The sequence below is a fragment of the Petaurus breviceps genome, unplaced genomic scaffold (assembly GCF_028583685.1).
Source record: "Petaurus breviceps papuanus isolate PSGF00001 unplaced genomic scaffold, PetGlider_PUasm1.0 90887, whole genome shotgun sequence".
NCBI lineage: Eukaryota > Metazoa > Chordata > Mammalia > Diprotodontia > Petauridae > Petaurus > Petaurus breviceps.
The window spans coordinates 1,432,141-1,452,135 of NW_027187370.1; the positions used below are offsets into that span (position 1 = coordinate 1,432,141).

The 19,995-nt window shown below is 39.9% G+C and overlaps 1 protein-coding gene across 2 annotated transcripts in view; it reads right to left on the reverse strand.

Moving 5' to 3' along the window:
* The window catches only part of WIPF2 (WAS/WASL interacting protein family member 2), an 80,796-nt gene extending 65,935 nt beyond the window's left edge, over nt 1–14,861 (reverse strand). Inside the window, exons 1-2 of one of the 2 annotated variants that reach the window (XM_069074231.1) lie at nt 13,400–14,861; nt 10,343–10,498 (exon numbers count right to left, since the gene is read on the reverse strand). The gene's annotated coding sequence lies outside the window, so the exon portion shown is untranslated. Of the gene's footprint in view, nt 1–10,342; nt 10,499–13,361 lie in introns of both variants that reach the window. The other variant, XM_069074230.1, reaches the window with a different exon arrangement.
* Nucleotides 14,862–19,995: the final 5,134 nt, after the last annotated feature.

Here is a 19,995-nt window from a genome sequence, read left to right on the forward strand (position 1 = left end):
TAAGCACTGACCACTCTTTAACTCCTACCTAATCCCACCCTTACTCACCTTGTTAGCATAATTGACATCTGATTAATTGCCTAGACTCCTTAAAAACTATGCCTATGTCATCTTTAAGTTTGCAGGTTCTCTAAGAACTCTTGCTGGTTATACAACATAACAATAAACTTGCAGGTCCCTTAAGGACCCTTGCCCGCTGTAAAGCATAACAATAAACTTTTACAATTCTGACTCCAAGTCTGCTTGGGCCTACTGAATTCTTTTCCAGACTGAATTGATGGCATTCTGGTCTATGACAAGGATCAGAGTTCCTGTATAACTTATTGCCAATCCCCCATCATCAGGACCTCCAAGGACCAAGTTGGCAGAGTGAACCCTGCCTGCTCCAATGCCCCCCTCTGACCCTGAAAACATAGTAACTATTGCCCCAGGGCAAAACCCTCAACAGTAAAGGCTTGGGAACTCTAGAGGAAGGGGGCCTAGGGCCTTGCTTCAAAGTGGGTAGAAAGCAGACTACAAAGACTCTGGAGTCCTACTATCCTCAGAGGGAGGAACCAAACTCAGAGGGAGACAATGTGGACTCCACACTCACAGCTGAAACATCTACAGGGAATAGGTCCCAAGCACAGAAAGCTCTCCTAGATGAGCTCAAAAGGAACTTTGAAAACCAAATGAGAGAGATAGAAGACAAAATGAAAAATTCTTTTAAAATCAAAATTGCAGAATTAGAAAAACATTATAATGAAGAAAACAGCTCCTTAAAAAGAAAAGTGTATGATATGGAAAAGGAGCTCCAAAAACTAACCAAGGAAAATGATTTGCTAAAAGCAAGAATTAACCAAATTAAAACAAACAACTCTATTAAGGAACCAAGAATTAGTCAAACAAAACAACAAGAATTAAAAATTAGAAAAAGAAGTAAAATATCTCAATGGAAAAATAACTGACCTAGAAAACAGATCCAGGAGAGATAACCTGAGAATCATAGGCCTACCAGAAAATCATGATGAAAAAATGAGCCTGGACAACATTCTCCAAGAGCTCATTAAGGAAAACTGCCCTGAGATACTAGAACCTGAGGGTAAAATAGAGATCGAGAGAATCCACCGGACACCTGCTGAAATGAAAGAGTACCAAATTGAAAAGTCCTCGAAATGTTGTGGCCAAACTCAAGAACTACCAGGTAAAAGAGAAAACACTTCAAGTGGCCAGAAAGAAACAATTCAAATATCAAGGAACCACAGTGAGGATCGCACAGGATTTGGCAGCCTCTACATTGAAAGATAGGAAGCCCTGGAATTCAATTTTCCACAAGGCAAAAGAGCTCAGGTTACAAGCAAGGATCACCTACCCAGCGAGACTGGGCATATTCTTCTAGGCAAAGAGATGGTCATTCAAAGATATAACAGATTTCCAGACCATCCTGATGAAAAAGCCAGAGCTCAATGGAAAATTCAACCTCTAATTATAAGATGCAAGAGTGACATAGAAAGGTAAACAAGGAAAACACACACATACACACACCCTGTTATTTAACAAGAGCAAACTGTTTATAGACAAGCAGAGGGTATGAGTATAAAATACACAAAATGACAATTTAAAAAAATCTTATTAAGGGCTACAAAGGGACTGCAGTGGAAGAAGAGGAATGAAGCGGAAAAGGGTAAATTATGCCACACAAAGAGGCAAAAAACAATATAGCAGAGAAAAAGAAGGGAGGGAGATGAATATTATATGAGCTTTTCCCTCATTGGGTCTGGTGCAAGGAGGGGATAACAACCAGTTAAGCATAAGACTCTATGGAGAAGAGATGCAAAACTTATCATATTAGAAGGAAAGAGGGGAGGAGAAGAGCTTCACATGAGATTTGTTCCTGTCACTCTTGGTGCGAAGAAGAAATAACATACTTCATTAAGTACAAAAATATCCTACAGGTAGTAGGAGGGGGAAAGGGCTATGAAATTGGGGAGGGGTTAATAGGGAGGGAAGAAGAAAGGGGGAAGGGGAGGAAAAGGGAGGGGGTCTGATAAGGGAGTACTGAGGGAGGTGGTGGTCAAAAGGAAAACTATTAAGGAGGGGAATGGAGAAGGGGAGAAAAAATATAAGCATTAACAGGGGAGGGAATAGGATGGAGGGAAAGAAATAGATAATAATCATAACTGTGAATATGAATGGAATGAACTCTCCCATAAAACGGAGGCGGATAGCAGAATGGATTAAAAATCATAATCCTACAATATGCTGTTTACAAAAAACACATCTGAAACAGAGGAATACACACAGGGTAAAGGTAAAAGGCTGGAGTAAAATATATCATGCCTCAGCTCAAGTAAAAAAAGCAGGGGTAGCAATCCTTATCTCAGATAAAGCAAAAGTAAAAATTGATACAATTAAAAGAGATAAGGAAGGAAACTATATCCTGCTAAAAGGCACCATCGAGAATGAAGCAATATCATTACTTAACATATATGCACCAAGTGGTATTGCATCCATATTTCTAGAGGAGAAGGTAAGGGAATTAGAGGAAGAAATAGATAGCAAAACTATACTAGTGGGAAACCTTAATCTCCCCCTCTCTGAGCTTGATAAATCCAACCTCAAAATAAACAAGAAAGAAATTAAGGAGGTGAACAGAATTTTAGAGAGGGTAGGTATGATAGATCTCTGGAGAAAACTGAATGAGGATAAAAAGGAATATACCTTCTTCTCAGTAGTACATGGCACATACACAAAAACTGACATGTACTAGGACATGAAAACCTCACAATTCAGTGCAGAAAGGCAGAAATAATAAATGCATCATTCACAGATCATGATGCAATAAAAATCATATGCAATAAAGGGCCATGGAAAGACAGACTAAAAACTAATTGGAAACTAAGCAATTTAATCCTAAAGAATGAGTGGGTCAAACAAGAAACCATAGAAACAATCAGTAACTTCGTTCAAGGGAATGACAATGAGACAACATACCAAAACTTGTGGGATACAATCCCTGAGTGCATACATGAATAAATTAGAGAAAAGAGAGGTAAATGAATTGGGCATGCAATTGAAAAAGCCAGAAAAAAAAACCAAATTGAAAATCCTTAATTAAATACTAAATTAGAAATATTGAAAACCAAAGGAGAGATTAATAAAATTGAAATTAAGAAAACTATTGAATAAATAAAACTAAGGAGCAGCTAGGTGGTGCAGTAAGTAAAAGTGCTTGCCCCGGAGTCAGGAGGACCCGAGTTCAGTTCCGGCCTCAGACACTTAACACCCACACAACAACTAGTTGTGTAACCTTGGGCAAGTTACTTAACCCCAATACCTAACCTCCAAATGGCAAAAAAAACAAATCAATAAATCAATAAAACTAAGAGCTGGTTTTATGAAAAAACCAATGAAATTGGTAGACCCTTAGTCAATATGATAAAAAAAAAAAAGAAAAACAAATTATGAGTATCAAAAATGAAAAATTAAAACAATAATTAGGAACTATTTTGCCCAGTTGTATGCACATAAATTTGACAATCTTAGTGAAATGGATGAATATTTACAAAAAAATAGGTTGCCCAAATTAACTGAAGAGGAAGTAAATTACTTAAATAACCCCACCTCAGAAAAAGAAATCGAACAAATCATCAGTGAACTCCCTAGGAAAAAATCTCCAGGGCCAGATGGATTTACTAGTGAATTCTATCAAACATTTAAAGAACAATTGATCCCAATACTCTACAAACTATTCAGGAAAATTAGTGGAGTCCTATCAAATTCTTTTTATGCCACAAATATGGTACTGATATCTAAATCAGGAAGAGTTATAAAACAGAGAAAGAAAATTATAGACCAATCCTCATGAATATAGATGCAAAAATTTTAAATAAAATATTAGCAAAAAGACTACAGCAACTTATCACAAGAATAATGAACTTTGATCAGGTAGGAATTATTCCAGAAATGTAAGGATGGTTTAATTTTAGGAAAACCATCAGTATAATTGATCACATCAACAATAAAACTAGCAAAAACCACATGATTATCTCAATAGATGCAGAAAAGGCTTTTGACAAAATACAACATCCATTCCTATTAAAAACACTGGAAAGAATAGGAATAAATGGAGCCTTCCTTAAAATAATAGGTAGCATCTATTTAAAGCCATCAACAAGTACTATATGTAATGGGGAAAAGCTAGAAGCATTTCCAATAAGATCAGGGGTGAAACAAAGATGTCCCTTTTATTCAATCTGGTACTAGAAATGTTAGCAGTAGCTATTAGAGAAAAAAAAGAAATCAAAGGAATCAAATTAGGCAAAGAAGAGACCAAGGTATCACTCTTTGCAGATGATATGATGATACGCTTAGAGAATCCTAGAGAATCAAGTAAAAAACTACTTGAGGGAGCAGCCAGGTGGCTCAGTGAGTAAGAGCACCGGCCCCTGTGTCGGGAAGACCTGGGGATCGAATCTCGGGCTCAGATACTTAGCACCACACCCAGAAATAACTGGCCAGATAACCTTGAGCAAGTTACTTAACCCCAACTTCTTTATGGAAAAAAAGAAAAAAAAACTACTTGAGACAATAAATAAATTTGACAAAGTTGCAGGATATAAAATAAACCCACATAAATCCTCGGCATTCCTGTATATTTCTAATGAAATTCAACAGCAAGAGATAGAAAGAGAAAACCCATTTAAAGTTACTGTAGACATTATAAAATATTTGGGCATCTACCTGCCAAAACAAACCCAAGACCTATATGAACACAACTACAAAACACTTTTCACACAAATAAAGTCAGATCTAACTAATTGGAAAGACATCAATTGCTCATGGCTGGGTCGAGCTAATATAATAAAAATGATAATTTTACCTAAATAAAATTATGTATTTAGTGTCATACCAATCAGTTTACCAAAAAACTACCTTATAGAACTAGAAAAACTAGTAACAAAATTCATTTGGAAAAACAAAAGGTCCAGAATATCAAGGGAATTAATGAAAAGAAATGCTAGGGATGGTGGACTAGCTATACCAGATTTTAATCTGTACTATAAAGCAGCAGTCATAAAAACTACTTGGTACATAGAGTAGTGGATCAATGGAATAGACTGGGTACACGAGACTCAGCAGTCAATGACTATAGTGATCTACTGTTTGATAAACCCAAAGACCCCAGTTTTGGGGATAAGAACTCACTATTTGACAAAAACTGCTGGGAAAACTGGAATATAGTATGGCAGAAACTGGGCATAGACCATTATCTAACAACATATACCAAAATCAAGTCTAAATGGGTGCATGATCTAGGTATAAAGGCTGATACTCTAAGCAATCTGGGAAAGCAAGGAATAGTTTACCTGTATGATTTATGGAGAGGGGAAGACTTTATGACCAAACAAGGATCAGAGAGCATTATAAAATGCAATATGGATAATTTTGATTACATTAAATTGAAAAGCTTCTGTACAAAGCCAATGTAACCAGGATTAAGAGGGAAGTGGAAAATTCCCTATATCACTGATAAAGGACTCATTTCAAAAATATCAAGAGAATTGAGTCAAATCTGTAAGAATATAAGTCATTCCCCAATTGATAAATGGTCAAAGGATATGAACAGGCAGTTTACAGAGGAAGAAATTAAAGATATTTATAAGCATATGAAAAAATGCTCTAAATAACTATTGATTAGAGAAATGCAAATCAAAACAACTCTGAGGTACCACATCTCACTAGTCAGATTGGCTAAGATGACAAAAGAGGAAAATGACGAATGCTGGAGAGGATGTGGACAAATTGGAACACTAATGCATTGCTGATGGGGTTGTGAACTGGTCCAACCATTCTGGAAAGCAATCTGGAATTATGCCCAAAGGGCTATAAATAATTTCATACCCTTTGACCCAGCAATACCACTTCTAGGGTTGTATCCCAAAGAGATCACAGAAGTGGGAAACAGACCCGTATGAACAAAAATATTTATAGCAGCTCTTTTTGTGGTAGCAAAGAATTAGAAATTAAGGGGGTGCCCATCAATTGGGGAATGGCTTAACAAGTTGTGGTATATGCATGTTATAGAATACTATTGTGCAATAAGAAATGAGGAGCAAATGGACTTCATATTTACCTGGAGAGGCTTATACGAACTGATGCTGAGTGAGAAGAGTAGAGCCAGGAGGAATTTGTACACAATTACAGACACTATGTATGTGTGATGACCAACTTTGATAAACTGGACTCTTCTCAGCAATCCAGAGTCATAAGTCAATTCCAAAAGACTCATGATGGAGAGAGATGTTTACATTCAGAGGAAGAACTGAGATTGAACCCAGAGAAGCAAACTACCTGCCCTTTTTCGTTTGTTTGGTTTTGTTTCCCCTTTCCTATTCTTCATTCCTCCGTTACAATCCTTCTTTATAACCTGACTAATGCCTAATGTGAAAGTATTTGCAGATACTATACTTGATTGCATGCCGCCATGGGGGTGGGTGACGGAGGAGCGTGGGAGAGAAAATTTGAAACTCAAGGAATTGTGGTAATGAATCTTGTAAACTAAAAGTAAGCAAATTAATAAAGACAAAAAAAGAAAAAAAATTTCCCAGTTTCCCAATTTTCTTCTAATTTTGGCTACATTGGCTTTATTTGTGCAAAACTTTTTTTGTGTGTGTGTGTAATAAAAATTCTTCATTTTACCTCTCAAGAACCTATCTCTTGTTTGGTCATAAATTCTTCCCCTATTCATAGATCTGACACTTTGGTCTTTCACATTCCCCTAATTTGCTTCTCTCACCCTTTATGTCTAACTGATACACCCATTTTGAGTTTATCTTGGTATTCTGTAAGAAGTTGGTCTACACCTAATTCTTACCAGACTATCTTCTAGTTTTCCCAGCAGTTTTTGTCAAATAGTAAGGTCATGCCCCAATAGCTGGGATCTTTAGGTTTATCAAACACTAGGTTACTGTGCTCATTTGAATTTATATATTGTATAGCCAATATCTTTAGAGGATTCAAGAAATTTTGTTGATTGGGTAGAAAACTGCTGTCATGAAGCAGGTGAATCCCAAATCATTATTTATAGAGGACTGTTATGATTCCAATCTAGAAATATCTTGATTCTGGGGCGGCCAGGTAGCACAGCGAGTAAGAGCACCGGCTCCAGTGTTGAGAAGACCTGGAGATCGAATCCCGGGCTCAGACACTTAGCACCCACCCAGAAACACCTCGCCGTGTAACCTTGAGCAAGTTACTTAACCCCAATTGCTTAGGGGCGGCCAGGTGGCTCAGCGAGTAAGAGCACCGGCTCCAGTGTCGGGATGACCTGGATCAAATCCGGGCTCAGATACTCAGCACCACACCCAGAAATAACTGGCCATGTAACCTTGAGCAAGTTACTTAACCCTGATTGCTTTAAAAAAAAAAGAAATATCTTGATTCCTAAGCCCCCAAATAAATGTTTCTTCTTTCACTGTCATATCCAAAGATCAGAGTTTAGAATGCCCCTGAAAGTCAGTTAGATATTGAATGCAAAATAATAAGTCTCCTTTATGAAAAAGCCTGACCCAAACAAAAACCAAAACCTGCAGTATATGTTGATGAGAAAGGAAGATGCCTCAAACTTCACAAAGGAATGATTGTTAGACATTATCTCAACATTAAGACCCAAACCAGTTAGAACAAAAAAATGAAATAAGAGCTGTGCCTTTCCTTGTTAAAGTATCTGTTCTCCTACTCTCTAACATCTTGAAGCCACTAGCACCACAAATACTAAATCCAGTAGACTTTGAATTATGAAAAAAAGGCAAAATGACACAAATGAAAAAAAGAGATAGGAAATTAAGCCTAAAATTCAAATCAGGGCTTTGAAAAACAATGATAGTTACTTAGCAAAAGGCAGAAAAAGTGCTTTTATGTATTCTGAATAATAATGTTCTTTGAGTTGCCTGCTCAATCTTTTACATGTCCAACATGTAGTTTAAATATGTATTACTAGACACTTGGCCTATGATAAAATACTATATCCACCAATTCATAACATGAACATCTTTGCTCTCTTACTAGCCTCATAAGGAATACAAATAAACAATGAATATTCCCTAGAAGCAAACAGATTTTCTGTTCCTTAACCAGCAGGATATGACAAATTAGCAGTCCTCAGATCCCAAGAAAAAGTGACTGTTTTTTCCTCGTGATGGAAAATGCTATTCCATATCAAGAGAAAGAAAAACTATGTAGTCCAAATGCAGATCAAAGCATACTATTTTCTCTTTTTTTTTCTTTCTTGTAGTTTTTTTCCTTTTGTTCCAATTCTTTTTTCACAACATGACTAATGTGGAAATGTTTAATACGATTGTACATGTATAGCCTATATCAGATTGTATGCCATCTGGGGAAGGGGTGAGGGGGTGGAAGGGAAAAAAATTTAGAACTCAAAATCTTTTAAAAGTGAATGTTGAAAACTAAAAATTAATTTAAAAAAATAAATGAACTACTTCAATCTGAGAAACCGAGGCTCTGCTTCACATTAAGTGAGCTAGACTTAGCCATTGCTACAAAGACAGGAAATAGGCTAACAAATTTGTATACTGAACTGTTATTGCAAAAAGGATGAAAACAGTGACTTTTTATTGGATATCCCCAAAATTCAAAGGGACTTAATTTGTACCCTGATAGGATATGACATTTTCTGAAGAAACTGACAAAAATACCCAGCCAGCTTTATGAATAGGTTACTGCAAACTGACCAGTATTACAGAAAATCCAAATATGTTCCTTAGTTATGTAGATTTATCAAACACAAGACATTCAAAATATTCTTTGGGCAAGAGAACAGAAATAATATGCTGTTTTACAAATCAACTTACTAACTCATTAACTTCAGTGAATATATGCATCTTCCTAAAGTCTGAGTTTTCAGTAGAACCTCAGATTCTGAAGAGGGAGAAAGAAGGTAGCAAGTCACTCCAGATTCAGAAGAACAGGAGATATTTGAGCTAAGCTTTAATTATACTAAGCTAACAATTATACAACGAGTAAAGACCTCACCATCAGAAATTACTAAAATTTAAGACTCCAAGAAATTACATTTTTGATAGAATCACTCCAGCACCTTTAGGAATCTTCTTTAATTTTACACAGAAAAAGAAAGTTGAATGGGGCAGTTAGGTGGCTCAGTGAATAGAGCACCAGCCCTGGAGTCAGGAGGACCTGAGTTCAAATCTGGCCTCAGACATTTAATACCATGTGACCTTGGGCAAGTCACTTAACCCCAATTGCCCTTCCAAAAAAAAAGGAGGGGGGGAAAGTTAAATGGAACAAGAGTGTTATATTTCACCTGTTCAATCTTTTTGCTTAGATGTATGTCCCTATATAAATGACAAAGGAGAAGCCAACTTTTTTTTTTTACAATTTTTGTTTTACAATTTGCCAATCTTGCACACAAATCCTAAACACTGGTAGATGTATAACTTCCACACCAAGAATAACAAATGTACTTCCCCCACCTGATTTTTTTCGTATTAACTCTGGTTTTCTAGAATAATGTTTTTTCCAATATCACTTTTTCTAAAATCTCAGAAGTGTAACTGGAACTTGTGATCACTCAAAACAGCTCCAAAATTAGGAAGTAAAACACAACTTCTGCCAGGCTTCTTCCAAAACACTTCTCTACTAAGTTCAAGATAATCAATCTGTACTTAAGCCCTTAGATAAATAAGGTCAACTTTTAGGAAAGAAGTCAAAGATCTTAGGATAGGACACTGACTCCCTTCAAAGCAGTTCTCAGAGCTGCCAACAAGTCTTACTTCTGACATCAACTCCCCCTCTCCCCAGTTCCAGGCACCCCTTCAAAAGCCAGGCAGTCCACCCATCTAAAGGCAGCCAAGTTCTGCTGAGAAGCTGTGTGAAGAACAGCAGCAACAAGAGCCTACTTTGAGGAGATCACCAGTCATGACAGGAGATGAAAAGAAATTATTTGGTCAAGGGATGCATTGTGCCAAACTGTTAGGCCCTGCTTTGAGGTCTCTGCTTGCATGTAACAGCTATTCTTTCCTTTGACAACACCCATTCTCTAAACCAAGGGAAACCAGCTCAGCTTCTGTTTCCATCCCCATTTGGGGTAGTCAAGGTTCTTTTCAGCCTTGTGCTATCAAACCAAGTCACAGAGGTGTCCCCAGGAGACTAAAATACAGAAGGCCACTACCATGTAATTTGCTGCCACAGCTGTTCCTCCTCAGCAGAGAAACAGGGAAATGTGACAGGGAATAAGGTGAATTCACTCTGTCAGAGCTTGTTCTTGACAAAGAGAAGAAAAAGATTAGCTACAGGTGAAATGAAAAAGCAGAACTGATTTTACCTCTGAATAACCGTGTCCTCTCTTCATAACCTCCAGTTCACCAGGGGGTCATCAGTGAAGTCTGGGACTGCTGAAACACCTAGAACCTCCAGCCCATCAAGTTCGGGATGGCTTCAGAACGCTAGGAAAATAGACCCCCAAATGCACCAGGTCACTCTGTCAACCAAACACAAAGGAAAAAACAAAAGGAAAATTAAAAAACAGTCCATCTTGCCTCCATGGGCTAGCTCATGAGGAATATTCAAGCAAATACAGAGGAAGGAAGGCTGACTTAAGCAATGAGCATACAGTCTCCTGGAAGTTGAGAATGACAGTGTCACATTTTCCCTCCCAATACACATAAATTCTGTTCTTTAAACTATCTTGATAATTTCATTGTTCTGGGTCTTTACATGGGCATCCTATTCTTCATCAGTGCCAGATAACCACCGAGGTAAACAATGCTCTGATATTACACAAAAAATAAAATAAGTATCCTCAAGGGCAGAGATGGCTTTCAGGAACATATCTTCTAAGGCTCACTAATGGGACAGTACTCAACTAGGTAGAGACAAAAGAAAAGTTAGGAAGTCAAAGTTTCTAAAGGAGAAAAATCAAGTCAAAATTGTCCACAGGGTACCATAAAACCCATCAGAATGCATTTATGCCAATTTTTTTACTTCTGGACAACAGGCCCAATATCTCAAAAACATTTTTCCTTAATGGTCTCCCAAAGAAGTCAAGAGGAAATCATTAGACAACTATAAATGTTAAAATGTTTTAAAATGCTAAGAGCAAGCAAGACTTTCTGATGGCTAAACAGTGTAAAGAATTCAGTGCACCCTCCTCTGGCCAAATCATCAGCTGAACTTAATTGTCCTAAAGTACCACTGCTGACAATGCTGCCTAATGCCAACCAACATCAATAACACCAAAATTGGCACACTGGACACTAAAACTAGTAAGTTAAAAAAAAATACACATATGCTTCAGACCACACCAACAGATTCTCCCCTAGGATATGAAGGAGCATGAATGGAAAGAAGGGTTGGAGAAAGTTTGATTCATGCTACAGCTTTATCATGATCCAGTCTGTCTCCTGGAGCAATCCAATTAATGTCCTAAATATCTCAGAGCCAGGATGAAGAAAGGGCCCTATAGAAGAATCTGAAATACTAGAAGTTCCATGCCTTGCCTCAACCTAGCTTGAAACTATTCTGGAAACCCATTGAACCCTTTTGTGGGCCTCCAAAAACAGGTATTCCCCAAACCCTTGATATTCAGAATGCCAAACAGCAGTCTGGACACAAGTAAGGGAGGAACACCTCAGGAACACACCTTAGTTTCCTCTCAGATCTGAGTTATGGCTGGCAGAGCTTCTGAGTCTCAGAAGTCAGTTTAACATACCTTTTTAAGTTGTTTAGAGGGATGTATTAGGAGAACTCAGCAGAAATGCCACCTCTGACATTTCACTAGCTATGTTTATAAGGACAAATCAACTAGCTATTTATTAAGTGCCAACTTAATACATAAGTACCAGGCAACGCAGGCACCAGAGATAAAAAGACAAAAATAAAACAGTTCTTGCCCTGAGTTTACCTACTGGGCAAACATATATATAAATTTATTTAATCTCTTTTGAGTTTTATTTTTCATAACTGTAAAATGGGGCTAATACTTGTAGGACCAACCTCATAAAGTTGGTATTATGAAGCTCAAGTGAGACAAAACACTTAAACTTCTATATAAGTATTAGATTCATACTAATCCTCACAGTGTAAGGTCATCTCTCATCTACTCTTTACATACACATACACATACATATACTCTATACATTATATACATATATACATATACATAATCTACACATACAAACATGTGTGTATGCATATATACATATACACATGCAGATATATAGCCGCACACGCACACACACACACACTATGCCCAGTTAATTTACTGTTGCCTCCCCCAATAGAATTGTAAGCTCCTTAAAGGAATGGCTTTGCCTTTGACTTTCTTCGTATCCCTATCCCTTCACACAGTGCCCCTTTCTACCTTACAATTGAATCCTCTCCAGGAACTCTACAATCCAGCTACAACAGGCCTATTTGTTATTCCTCACACAGGACTGGCCATCTCACAACAACAGTGCACAGCCCGACCTCACTCCCCTCCTACATACACACCCCGCCTGGAAATGCTCTCCCGCCTTAGTTTTGCTTCCTAGCTTCCCCTGGCTACCTTCAATACTCTGCTCAAATCCCACTTCCAGTGCCTTCCCTCCAAGATGACATTTCATTTGCACTCTATATATCCTATATGCACAGTTACTTGCAGGCTACCTCCATTATAATATAAGCTCCAGGAGGGCAGAAACCACTGGTTTTTGTTTGTTTTTAACCTTTCTCTTGGCAGTAAGTGCTTACAAGCTGACGGCCTAACAGTACATTACTATATTAATATTAGTGGACAGGCGGGCTAAGCTGACCCTCCGGGTTCTGCTGTTCTTCCTACCCTTTCCAATTCCCCTCACTCCACATCATGCCCCAACTTCATCTGCCTTCATTAACAAATACATCAACCTTAACCTCAAGGCAGATCGCCGCCCCCTACCCCGCTCCCCCTCTCCCCAACACCCCTTCCAGCAACCTCCCCACTGCCCTCCCTCCAAACTGACAACTTTCGCCCCCAAACAGTGTCTCCTAGCCGCCCTGTGGGATGTCACTTGGCACAGACTCCCTAGACCCCCTGAAGGGGGGTGGGGGAAGTATTTGTAAAGAGGGAGGGGGAGGAGAGAGAACTCCCCAATCGTCCAGCTTAGTTCCCTCTTCCCTACCCCATCACCCCGCCCTCAGGCCACCTCCTCCCCCCCAACCTCTCGGCTCCCTACCAGCCCCCCACACACCGATCCTCACTCTCCCAGCCCTACCCCCACCCAGCCCTCGGGACTCTTCAGGCCCCGCCCCCACCCCGTCTCGCCTCAAGCCCCTCCCCCACGACCCTCCCCTTTTCCCCCACCCCCAGCTCCGAGGGTCACCTAAGTTCCGGGGCCCGACTGCCCTGGCCCCTTCGTACTCAAGCCGCCGCTCCGAGAACCTCTTGACTTCTCTCCTCCGCCTCCGCCTCTACTACCGCTCCGGCCTCGTCCGGTCCTCTCAGCTCCCAGTTCTCTCGCGCGCTCTCTCGCTCTCTCACCCTTTCTCGCCGCCACCGCCCCTTTTGCCAACCCGGAAATGGATCCACTCCCACCGTCCACAGCGTCCGCGAACAAAATGGAGTTGGGAAAGGAAAGAGGAAGGAGTGGAGTCGAGGGGTATTGAGGGCATACGCTTCCACAGAGGCCACGCCTCCTTGCGGAATGACGAAAATGGAAGGGACGCGGCCTCCATGTTGGGGAGGTCGCCCTCCCTGCAGAAGAGGAAGTGGGAGCGGAAAAAGGACCGTGTGTGAGGATCCCCTTCCCTCTTTCACACCGTCCTCTCCTCCACCCTCTCACCCCAGCCAACTCCAGCCAACAAAAGAGTAAAAGAGAACTGGGTCCCGGTATAACCCTGCAGACACCTTATGGCCAAGCTCCTGTTGTCATGACGACAGGGATGATGGCTCCTGCCAGGTTCACGATGTTCCAGAGAATCAGAGAAACTCTTATTTGGGAGGAAACCCAGAGGCCATGCAGCCCAGCTCATACCTGAGCAAGAATCCTTGCTACAATATCCTCAACAAGGGGTCATCCAGCCTCGGCCCGAAGGCTTCCAGCAAAGGGAAACCTACTCTTTCTAGGCAGCCCATTCCACTTTTGAAGATTGTTCGCTTGTTGTAAAGTTTTTCCTAACTTTCAATCTAAATCTTCCACCCATTGCTTTATGTTCTACCTATGGAATCATACAGATTAAGTGTAACCCCTCTTCTCCTTAATTATTCCTTTTTTTTATCCAGACGTGTAGGGAACAATCAATCAAGCAATCAACACTTACAAAGAACCTATTATATGCCAGACCCTGGAACCTAAACTCCCTCTACAAGGCAACTGGTTTTGGTTTTTTTTTTCTGTAGTTTATAGTCTTAAATAATTGCCTAGGGCACTGAGAAATTAAGTAACTTAAATTCTAGCTAAATCTGACAGTGTCAGTATGTGTCAGAAGCAGGACATGAATCCAGATCTTCTGACTGATGCCTCTGATGCCTCTCTTCCACATGACAGCTCTTTACAAATACTTGGAGATAGTTATCATATCATTCATGCAGGCACACACACACATACCACCCCTGCCCCAAGCATTCTCTTCAAATAAAACATCTTCACCTCCTTCAGCTAATCTTGTGTAGCATAGTTTCCAGTCCTCTCCCCTTCCTGGTTGACTTCTGGACTGTCCATTTTGTCAACATCCTTTGTAAGATATGGAGCCCATTCAGACCTGAGCACAGTATTCAAGATGCTGTCTGAGCAGAGTTGAATATAAGTCTCACCATCTTTCTCATTTTGGATATATAGCCTGGATACGTATCCAGGTTCTCAATGCAGCCTAATATTGTATTAATTGGTTGTGTGGTTTGATTTGTTGTTGTTTTGGTTTGATTTGTTGTTGTTTGTTTTTTTGGGGGGGGGGGAGGGGTTGGTTTTTACTGCCATATCACATAATGGATTCATACTGAGCTAGTTCTTTATATCTCTCAAATTTTTTTGTATATAAATTGTTATCTAACTACACTTTCCTCAACCTGTACTTACTCGGTTGATAATCTTGAACCCAAGAAGATTTCTTGAATCCTCCTCATTTCTCATCTACTTTCAAACTTCAACACTCCAGAAAGCTCATTATTGGGAAAATCTTATCATCCTACAAGATCCCATCAACCTGGGTATCCTACTTCATCATTACCCCCTAACCCTCTGATTGAAGAGTGGGATTAAAGAACTCAGCTCAGATTTAGTTGTTCAGTCATTTCAGTCATGTCTGACACTTCTCATTTTACAGATGAAGAAACTGAGGCAAACAGGGTTGAGTAACTTGCCTAGGGTCAGATAGTGTCTGAGGCCAGATTTTAACTCAGAAAGTGGAGTATTCCTGACTCCTGGACTGGGCACTCTATCTACTGATCCACTTAGCTGCCCTAACTTAGCTCAGAACATTTCCTTATTTCTCAACTAGTTGCACTATTTTAGGAATTCCAATCTTTCCCACACCATGCTCTCAGGAAGTCCTTTCTTACAGATTTATCCATCATCTCTCTTACTGTAGCCCTTTAAACCTTGATCTGCTTGCTCTGACCTGAGTGGTACTGAGGTTACCCATAAAGAAGGTTAGGGTTGCTCTGGAGACCCCAAAATACCAACATGCCAGGTCCTGTCGAATGAATTTGACTCAAGTCTTCTCAGCCAAAGAAAAGTTTATTAAAAATTTGCTTGCATTGGACACAGAGTAAGCCTGTGCTAGGTCATTCTATGGTGCTCTTACTATTCTATGGTGCTTTCACACTCATGGAGACAAGATGAGGTCTTATATACAGAAGGTTGTGGGAGGAATCTAGGGGTGTTCTAGAGGAGGAGTTTGGGGAGGGTCTTCAGGAGGAGTTAATGAGGTCAATGAGTGATTAAGGGTGGGAAGTCACTGGAGGCCACCTGAAGACCACAGACAATGGTGGGCTAGGCCAGTTCTGGGATGGATTGACACTTTGATAGGCTCAAGGATGGGAAGTCTAGTAACAAAGGCTTGGGCTCAGCCACAATGTAAGGCTTATTGCCTCATGCAAATGCCTCATCAAATGAGACAATTTAATCAAGAGTCCAAGGGAGGTTCCCAAAGCCTGTACCACAAAGACTCAAGGACAGCTGGGGAGAGGGGGGGACTCCCAGAGCCCATACCTCATCAGTACCTGACACCACCAGGTCAGCCTTTCAGAATATATTGCAATTCCCCATTAGGCTTTTTCTTCTCAAGATCAAATAAAAGTCTACTGAAACTCTAGCCTCCTCCCTTCTTTGTTCCCTCCACATGTCTTCCTTCTCCTTCAGATGTTGGAACCGGAACATAGAGATGCCATATGGGGCCTTATCAGTGTTTATGGTATCAGAAGGATACCTGGATGGTTCCTAGAAGCACAATTTGAATCAGACTGAAAGCCAGTAAACACATGTTAAATTGAATACAGCTAGGTAGAAAGGAAGGTAGGGTCAGTATGGAAGGTAGACCAGGAGTCTGAGTATAAGCACATTTCTTAAGATTTCATCTTTACTTGATAGGCTACATTTAGTTACTAATTTTATTTATTTATTTTAGGGCACCTCCAGGCGTTTTTTAAAAAGTTCTTTTTTTCCCCCCAGTAAAACCGGAAGGCCTGGGATTGATGCCTGGGGGGGAGGGGGGGGGAGAGAAGAGAGAGAGAGAGAGAGAGAGAGAAAGTTGCTTATCATCCTGGCAAAGTACAGGCCTTCAGAAATTGTTTCAACCCCCCTCCACCAAACTCCTTTATCTTGAGGGATTTAAAAGGAAAAAAAAATCAAAGAAAGAAAAACCAGCAGTTAGTAATTTAATTTCCTTTTGATGATACTTAAACTCGTAGCATCAGTTTGGGAAATGAGCTCCTCCAAGAATCCATTACTCTGTTTCCCCATCAATCTCCTACCCCCCTCTCCTTTACTGCAATATCCCCCAAAGTCAGATGACAAAAGTTTCTTTAATGAGAACAGTAGTAGTGACACCTAGTGGACTTAACGTGTACAATCTGAACATGCCTTCACTTTGTCTCTTTGAAGACTAACAGAAATGAGGCTGATGGTACAGTTTCCAACTAGGGAATACACACAGTTTAGGGACAAATCTGCAATGTCATTAAAACAGTGCTCACTGTTTCATGTACTTTGAGATTAACAAAGCGCTTTCCTTATAAAAACCCTGTAAGGTAGAAATATTTTCCCCCATTTTATAATTGAAGAAAATCTTATTCTCTGAAGCCACAACTAGAGATCTTTCAAGCTGGGACAAAAATAATTGAAGGAGGGGGGACAGGGTAAGAAAGAGAACATGGTTATAGTCACATTGGGAAAAAGATGTTGATCCAAGAGAAGGGGAAACCAAGCAACAGGACGTTGGATACAGGACTCTGGGAATGCCAAAGAAAGTTTCCAGGCTTCCAGCTCTGCAAAGTGAGACATAATTCTGTGGTCCAGGAGAAGAGGGGGCTCATCACCCTGTGTTGACACCCAAGTGGAAAAATCATTTGCCTGGTGGTATTTAAGGGTATAACCATTGCTTTACCACCTCATACTCTCTTAAAAGGAGAAACTCCAAAGAGAATCTTGACCCCCCCCCAAAAAAGAAATTGAGTTCTTCAATCAATGTTGCATTTATTAAGGGTTAGTTGGCAGGCCCTGTGCTAGGTACAACAAATAGAAATACAAAAAAAAAATTAAATAATCCCTACTCTCAAGGAGCTTACATTCTGTCAGGGAGACTATATGTGTGTGTGTGTGTATACATGTATATACCTATACATATATGTGTACATGACATATACATATTTGTGTATTTGAATGAATGATATAGTAAAAAGGGAGGGCCCTAGCATTTGGGGGATCAGGAAAGGCTTTGTGTAAAAGTGATACTTGAGCTGAGTCATGAAAGAAAGTAAGGAATTCTATGAAGCAGAGGTAGAGACTACATTCCATGAGTGGGGGTTGGCTAGTACAAATGTACAGTTTGCTAGTGCAAATATAAGTGTTATCTCCCCAACTGGAATTTATGATCTTTGAGGGAAGACTTTTATTTTCCTACCTTTCTGCATATTTCCAGTGCCATATATAAAGCTTAGATTGAAATCACCTCATTTTAACTTTAATGCTTTAACTAGCTAGTGCCTCCCTTCATTTATTATTTCCAAAGTATTATTTTATAAATAATAAAAATATTTATTATTTCCAACTATTTATACATAGTTGTTTGCATATTGTCTCCCTCCCAACAGATTGTGAGCTTCTTGAAATCAGGGACTGCCTTCTGACTTTCTTTGCATCCCTATCACTTAGTACAATGTCTGGCACATAATAGACACTTTATAAATGTTTATTGACTGACCGAATGTATCAGCAATGCCATATTCACAATGCCTATAGAGATTACAAATATGCTGATATAATTATCCATCACAAAATACGTCAGGTTTGCCATTTGGGGAAATAAACTAGAAAATTTATTAAGATACCAAAAGACTGAGTCCCAAAACCAGAAAGTGAAAGCCATCAGAGTAGTTATGACATTGGCACAGGTAGATAAAGTAGAAAGCACCCACATTTTCAAGCCTTTAAAACAGAACAGGCTACCTCAGGCAAAGGTCCTCCTCTCCCCACTCACAGCAACCACCCAGCATCCTGGAAGTGTGCTCCCAGCAGCTCCGGCCCCTGGCAGTCCTCAGCAGGAGTCCTTAGCAGAAAGTCCTGCTCCCAGCAGCTCCAGCCCCTGGTAGTGCTCAGCAGGGGTCCTAACTAAAAAAAAAAAAAAAAAGGCAACCGCCGCCAACTGCCAACCGCAGGACCGTTAGCTCGGCTTTTCACTTTCTCTTGCTCTGCTATGTCAGCACGTCCATGGGGCATGGGAGATCTTTAAATCCCATAACCCTTACACCGAACTAGGCATGAACATTTTTTGATTGAATCAAACATCATAACCGAATGCAAATAGGGCCTGTACACCTCCATGAATCAATCAAAGTCAATATGTGAGATACTAGGGCATTCTCTACACAATTTATATAAGAGGAAGCATCTAGGGGCAGCCAGGTAGCACAGCGAGTAAGAGCACTGGCTCCAGTGTCGGGATGACCTGGGGATTGAATCTGGGCTCAGACACTTAGCACCCACCCAGAAACACCTGGCTGGGTAACCTTGAGCAAGTTACTTAACCCCGATTGCTTAAAAAAAAAAAAAGGAAGCATCTATCTCAGGATTAGAGGAAGATATTCTAAATGTCTGGATGTGAAAAGTTAGGGCAAGTATGGCATTTCCAGCACTCTTTTGAGAAGCAAAGGGAAGAATGAGTTGTGGCAAGGAAAGGAAAGTCATTGGCTGTAAAGGAATTTTCAGAGAAGAGGACCAAGGTTGAGAGAAGTCCCAAGAAAAAGTCTGCTTTTTCCTCAGCTTCCTTATAAATGTTTGTGTATCCACAGTCACTATAATTCTGCTGTTGCATTACCTATGTTTCCTGTAAAACAAATTTTGCCCCTTCTACAAAGAGACCAGGGGCTAATTATGTGTGTGGCGGGGGGGGGGGGGGGTCTGCAGAGAATCCAACCTCTGCATAAGTGTTAGGAAATTTCAAAATTGGAGGTGCAGCAGTAGTCAATGACTATAGTAATTTACTGTTTGATAAATCCAAAGACTCCAGTTTCTGGAATAAGAACTCACTATTTGACAAAAACTGCTGGGAAAACTGGAAAATAGTATGGCAGAAACTGGGCATAGACCAATATCTTATACCATATACCAAAATAAAGTCTAAATGGATACATGATCTAGATATAAAGGCTGATATTGTAAGCAATCTGGGAGAGCAAGAAATAGTTTACCTGTCAGATTTATAGAGAAGGGAAGAATTTATGACCAAAGAAGAGATAGAAAGTATTATGAAATGCAAAACGGATACTTTGATTATATTGAACTGAAAAGTTTTTGTACATAT